At 42.7% G+C, this 7,249-nt stretch overlaps 1 pseudogene; it reads left to right on the top strand.

The window, feature by feature from the left end:
• Positions 1-391: 391 nt before the first annotated feature.
• Positions 392-7,249, top strand: part of LOC101586913 — an 8,476-nt pseudogene continuing 1,618 nt past the window's right edge.

Below are 7,249 nucleotides of genomic sequence, written 5' to 3'. Positions count from 1 at the left end.
CTTATTCTACTGAGCTATCTCCCCGGGCTGTTGTGGTGATCCAGAGTGGCTTCCAGAGTGATCCAGACCCACATCCAAGTTGGTTTTCTGAGAAGCACCCATCATTTGGCCAGGGACTGGCACTAAGCTGGAACCAAAATATGAGTTAATGAGGTGCTGAATGACTGGAGTGAGGAGCTATTCCCTGCAGAGGACCTAGGCAGGGAAGGCCTTCCTGAGGTAGTACATTATTTAGCTTTCACTAAATCTCTCTCTCTCTCTCTCTCTCTCTCTCTCTCTCTCTCTCTCTCTCATATTTATCATCTCTTTATATAAAGGATATAAAGGATTTCTTAGTTAACAAGTGGTTTATTTATGGCTTCCTATGGAATTAGGGGTAGAAGAAGGAAAAATGGCCATCTGTGTGCTGGGGAGTTGGAGCATCCAGGCCAAAGCTAAAGTCCTGGTGATTACTGGAGTGGGATAAGCCTGTGTTGGAAAGCCAAAGCATCTGTGTTAGAAGGCTGAAGAGTCAATGTTGGCAGTTTTTTTTTTTTTTTTTTTGTATTTCAGGACAGGGTCTACAGGGTGTACAGGGTCTCACTGTGTAGATCAGACTCATAGTGATACTCATGTTAACAGCCTCCTAAGTACTAGGATTACAGTTGTGTGCCACCATGCCCAGTCTCAGTCTCCATCTCAGCATGCCTCGAGGGTGGGGCCAGCACCTCAGCCCTGGGGATGAACTGCCTGCTCTTGTGTCTGCCTAAGCAGGTGCTTTAATCTGCTAAGCTATTTGGCTGGCTAATGTTGGCAGTCTAAAACAACTGGGGAGAAGCATCCAAGGTGATGGAAAAGACTAGGGCTTCTCCAAAGAAGCAAAGGAAAAACTTTCCTCTCTATCATTTTATCCATTTAGGCTGTGAGCCTGTTATGACTTGTATCTAGATGTTACTCCCTCCCAAAGCCTCATTTGGTCATAGGTGGGGATTTTCAGAGGTGACTGGAGCTAGGGTATGTGATTCTGGGAGCAAGGATGTGATGCTGGGATTGATTCAGGGTGTGATTGCTAGGATTAAGGCTCCCCCACCAGGATGTGAGAGCTACCTGCCCTAAGTGTGGGCAGCCTGGATAGGATATAAGGGGGAAAAAGTGTCACTGCTGGCTGCTTCTTCCTTGCTTTGCTGCCTTCTGCCTGCCAAGAACTGATTCTGGTCTATGGTGCCCCTCTTCATGCCACCCTGTCTTAGAGCCAGCCAACTGCTACACACTGAAACCTCAACAAACTGTGAGCTAAATAAACCTTTCCTCCTTTAACTTTGAATGTTGGGTATTTTCTCTCAGCAAGGAGAGAAGTAACTAAGTCAGCCTATTGGTTGGTACCATGCATGTCCAGGGTGAGTCTTCCTTTTCTGTTTGTGGTCTACAGGTCAATCATCCATAGACACACCAGAATTTTATTAACCCTCAAGACAGTTCTTATTCAAGTAAGGCTGATATATCACAATTAATGATCACAAGAGGTGAGTCACTTTTCACAGTGGCATTCACAGTGATCAGTTTTCTGGCTTCCATACACTGGAAGCTCTCATACGTACCTCACATGTGTTCTGTGTAGGCGGTTACACACTTGTCACCTGCTGTGCTAGCCTGTTTCCTTGTAACCTGCCATCACTCCTTTTATGGCAGTGAGAAGAAAACTGTCTCCAAAGATGCATGCAGTGTCAGAACTCTCCATAAGCATAGGGAATACTAGGAAAATGGAAAGCACCTACAAGATTAGACACAAAACATCAAACAGCTGTACTGACAGTGGCACCCAGAGATTTTGGGGTGGGGCCGGGCATATTGGTGTCTAACATTTCATACCTTTTTGTACTTCCTCTTCATTGTTTGCTTTTAATGTTCAGAACTCTCAGTGCCCTTCTGTCAAGACAAATGACAGTTTCAGAGTAACTAACATCCTGGGCCCAGAAGGATATATACCTCAACTAGCCCAGGATATGTCAAAGATTACTGCAGTACAGCTGAGATACGACATCATCTTCAGCCACAGGTGTGTCCTCTTGTTTGGCTCCTCTGTGTCTTTTCATGTGTTGTCTGCTGCTTTGAAGTCTAGTTGTTTTTCTCTATAAAACAAAGCCGAGGATAAAAACATCCATGTTTTATTCCAATGTTTAAAACTAGAAAGAATGGAACTAGTAGCATCACTGAGTGGAATCACTGTCCTCTGTGGATGACGCACCAAGGAAGCTCCAGAGTCACGTGGGAACCCAGCACCACTTCTTACTTGTGGAAACTTCTTCAAAGTCTGGCGTCAAAGGGTGCCTGGCATTTTTTTGTTTTGTATTTTAGGGAAGGGTCTACAGGATATTCAGGGTCTCAATACTGGATCAGACTGTTAATGATCCACCTGTTTACAGCCTCCCAAAAGCTGGGATTATAGGTGTGAGCCACCATGCCCTATCTCAGTCACCATCTCAGTGTGCCCCAGGGGTGAGGCTGACACTGCAGACCCGGGGATTCCATTCCTGGCCCCTGTGCTTGCTTGCAGGTGCTTTAATCTGCTGAGCTATTAGGCCAACCCAGGTGCCTGGCATTGATATAGCTACTTTTATACTGAGGACCTTAAGGTGACCTGCCACTTGACATGTGTCTTACAGGGAGGAAGGGGGGAGTCTGCCACAATGGAAGATCCTGGGAAACACAGCTAAATCTGTGGAGCTGGTATAACAGCCACTTCAGACTTCAGGTGCTGGTGTCATCCAGAGTTACAATACTTCCTTGGGACTGTGGTGTCTTACCTGTTGCATGATGTGAAGTCATTTGGTCAAGAGAGTGACTCTGCCTGAACTGCAGAAAACTTGCCAGTTATTTTCTTCACTAGCATATGATATTGTTGAGTACAGACCTGAGAGACAAGATAGTGATACCAAGGAATGTCCTTTGTGTCAGGGGCTGCATTGACTTACAAACACTTCCTTTGTGTCTTCTATGTTCCTAGCCTGGGCTGGGAACTGGGTTTCAGGGGTAGTGAAACTGGGTCTTGGAGCTGGAGCCATGGGAGAGACCAGCACACAAGAGGCTTGACAAGACAGAGATAGGAAATTAGTAATGTGAGTGTAGAGAAAAGACTTGGAGATTTTATGTGAGGCTAGCACTATCTCAGATAGAGCTTTGTTGCAGAAAGAACTTCCTGGCAGAGGGAACGGCTTTGGTAGTGGTGTGAAGGTGAGAAAGCAGAAGGCATCATGGGATAGTAAGAGCTAATGTGGCATCCTGTGTGGGAACAGAGTACAGTGACCTGAAGAGGGGTCACTGCACAGCTCAGAATGTGCATCTTCTGTTACCCCAGGATAGACCTACTGTTGCTGAAGCCTAGATTTTTAAAATTCACTTTAATGAGTAGAAAGATAAAATCATAAAGGAATAGTTTATAAATAATTAGGACAGTTATAATAATATATTTCATATTGTTATCTTCATAGTAATTATTCAGAGGACAAGATACAGACATGATATCTTGTCTAAACAATATTAGTACAAACTTTTCTTCTCAATGAGCTAAGAGAAAGTACTGGTACATCAATCCTAACTATCTTGTGTATACATATATATATATTTTTTTCTTTTTTTTTTCTTTTTTTACAACAAAACTTCTGCAAAGTTAGTAACACGTGACACAGGGTTGTCTAGTGATTAATAGCTGACCTTAACCAGACAGGATGTTTATCTTAGTTAGACAGGATGTTTATCTGAGGTAGCTTGTTTGCTTTAGGCACTGAGGCCTAGTCCCAGCTACATACATTTCATCAATTTCCTATCTTCAGTAGCTCTCAACATATTCCCCTGTTTTGTTTTATTTTGTTTTGTTTTGTCTTGTCAGAGATGAGTGTTCCATTGCAGTTAGAGAAACAATATTTGGAGAAGTCTTTAAAGGACCTTTTCATACTGATGCCAGTCCAAAGATTGTAGGTACTTGAATTCAGCAAGATAATCCAATGTAGTCCAATAGTCCAAAATAATAGTGAGTTTTCAGCACAATGGCAATTGTCAGAAGTTGTTGACTTGAGCCTTTTACAGTGCAGCATATTAATATAGCATTGCTTTTTATATCTCATAGTTACACTTTTCTACTGGGTGGTTAAGATCAAGTTAAAGCAAGACCTGTATAACTAAAAATGCAACTTTTGCTTTGTGACAAGATCAATCAAATAACCTCAGGATTTACCCTTAAATGATGTACAGCACCTTGTGTATCTTTTATTTTTCTGTGGAACTGGGGATTGAATTCAGGCCCTTGCATTTGCCAGGGAAGTGCTTATTCTACTGAGCCCTCTCCCTGGCCCCCACCTTGTATATCTTATGTCAGTGTCAGCCAGCTGGATGAGTGGCAGCCACTGCTTGACCAATTTTCTCTCTGTGAAATCCTGAGAGCATTTTTTCTCTCTAGGTGACTCTCCTTAGGCACACTCTACATCATCAATCACTTTCCTCTGTGGCCCCATAATCTCCTTGATCAGAAAACTTGGGCCTCCATTCTGGGGACCCTCAGATCCAATCCTAGCCCAGGCACCGGTGAATGTGTGGGAGACCTTCTGGCTACCCTGCACCTGAGGGACTTGCTGGACCACGCCCAGGTGCAGAGTGGGTGAGACCCTCTTCTACCCCCTTGGGGCCCCCCCACACTCCACAGCACACCCTCAACCTGCCTGCTGAGTGAGAATTTCTGCCATGTTCTGGTGAACCCCAGATCCAGTCCTAGCCCAGGCCCTGGTGAGTGTGTGGGAGAGCTTCTGGCTACCCTGCGCCGGCGGGACCAACTCCGGGTCCCAGCCCAGGCGCAACATGGGTCAGACCCTCTTCCACACCCTTGGGAACCTGCCTACAACTCTGCAGCACCCCTCCAACCCCATTGTCCCAGGGAGAATTTCTGCTGCATTCTGGGGACTCCCAGATCCAGCCCTAGACCAGGCCCCATGAATGTGTGGGAGAGCTTCCTCTCCCCCCTACTCCACCTTGTCCCCTCCAGACTCAGCTCAGGCCTGGTATACAGGCCTGGAATGAAACCCTGTAGCTGCAATCCCCAGAGAATAGGGGACAGAACCACCCAGTTAGTCAAGGAGCAGAACATCTTGCCAGAGGTGCACAACAGGTTCACTCCCAAGGGTGGTAGCAGGAAGGAACTGAGCACAACAGCCAGACCCAAGCCAGGCAGAGCTAGATAAATCCAAACTTTGTAGATCTGCACCTGAATTTCCGTAGGTGCTAAGGTTATAACTGCACTAAAGCTCTATAACAAAAGTCAGAAGATTCTCAGACCAAAAAGCTACAACTCTTGTTGCATGGGTCCTGCTTTACCTTGGTCAAAGAGAGATAGAGGAACTTAAAATCTCAAATCACAAGCTTGCAAAACCGTTTGAGTGAAAGTGAAGACAGAGTTTCAGATCTTGAAGATTCTGGTGCAGCTAGTGAAAAGGTAAGAAAAGATCTCTTAAAAACAACTAGGATGCAGGGAAAAATAATTCATCACTTGCAAGATGATGCAAAGATGAACAATGTGAGACTAATAGGTATCAATGAGAAAGAAGGAGTCAATATGAATGATATAAAAAGAATATGGGCAGAAGTAATAGTAGAACACTTCCCAAATATGAGGAAAGAATCTGATATTCAGGTAACCAAAGCATACAGAATGCCAAGTAACCTCAACCCAATTAAAAACATAATGAGACATATAATAGTCAAGATCCCAGAAATTCAGCTCAAGAATAATATACTGAAAGCCACTAGAGAAAAGAAGCAGATCACATTCAAAGGAAAACCCATCAGAATTATGGCCGACTTCTCTTCACAAACAATGAAGGCAAGAAGAGCATGGAGCAGAGTATTTCAAGTCCTCTATGAAAATAAATTCCAGCCCAGACTACTATACCCTGCAAAACTCTCTTTCAGGTTTGATGGAGAAGTGAAATACTTCTAAGACAAAGAACAACTAAAGAATTTCATGATGGCAAAACCGACCCTACACAGACTACTGAAAGATGTTATAGAGCAGGACCAAAGTGATCAGAACTCCACAAATGAGATCAGAAGCAACCAACAAAATAGGGCAAGCAATTAAACACAGGAGAAAAAAGAGAAATTGACAACAGGTAAATAACATGTCAATCGTAAGTCAATACATCTCAATTCTAACCATCAATTTAAATGGACTCAATTCACCAATTAAGAGAAATAGACTGGCACAGTGGATTAGGAAAGAAAATCCAATAATATGCTGTATAGAAGACACACATTTAACTCATAAAGACATTCATCGGCTGAAAGTCAAAGGATGGAAAACAATACTACACACCCCAGCACCTCAGAAAAAAACAGGGGTAGCAGTCCTATTCTCACAGTGTCAACTTCAAACCAACAATGATCAACTGAAATAAAGAATGCCATCATATACTAGTTGGGGAAAAGTTCAAGAGGAAGAGGTAACACTCATAAATATGTATGCAACAAACATCGGAGCACCCAACCATATAAAGAAAATCTTAATGGACGTAAAAAATCTAATATCAAATACCACAATCTTAACAGGAGACCTTAACACCCACTTATCCCCAAAAGATAGATCAAACAGACAAAAACTTAGCAAAGAAATAAGAGAACTGAGCCAGAGCTTAAAACAAATGGACTTTGTGAACCTATACAGTGTTCCACCCACACACAGCTGATTACATATTTTTCTCAGCTGAACCTGGGTCATTTCCTAAAATAGATGACATACTGGTCCATAGGTCATGCTTAAGATTATGCAAGAAAACAGAAATAGTCCAATGCATATTATCTGACTGCAGTGCAATGAAACTGGAAATAAATGAAAAATGAAACCAGAAAAAACCCTAAATACATGGAAATTACATGACACCCTACTCAGCAACCAAAAGGTCACAGATGAAATTAAATAAGAAATTCAACAATATCTACAATTCAATGAAAATTCAAGCACAACTTATCATTACTGATGGGATGTGATGAAAACAGTTCTCAGAGGGAAATTCATAGCTGTGAACTCACACATTAGGAAAACAGAACGCAAACAAATAAACACACTAATGCTGCACCTTCAACAACTAGAAAAGGAAGAGCAAGCCAAACCCAGAACCCAAAGAGGGAAGAAATCATAAAGATTAGAGCAGAAATTAATGCCATTGAGATGAGGAAAACAGTTCAAAGAATTAATGAAACAAAAAGCTGGTTATTTGAAAGATTAAAT

The sequence above is a fragment of the Octodon degus genome, unplaced genomic scaffold (assembly GCF_000260255.1).
Source record: "Octodon degus isolate 3935 unplaced genomic scaffold, OctDeg1.0 scaffold00350, whole genome shotgun sequence".
NCBI lineage: Eukaryota > Metazoa > Chordata > Mammalia > Rodentia > Octodontidae > Octodon > Octodon degus.
Note: the sequence above shows the minus strand (reverse complement) of the source record. Positions and strands in the feature narration are given on the sequence as shown.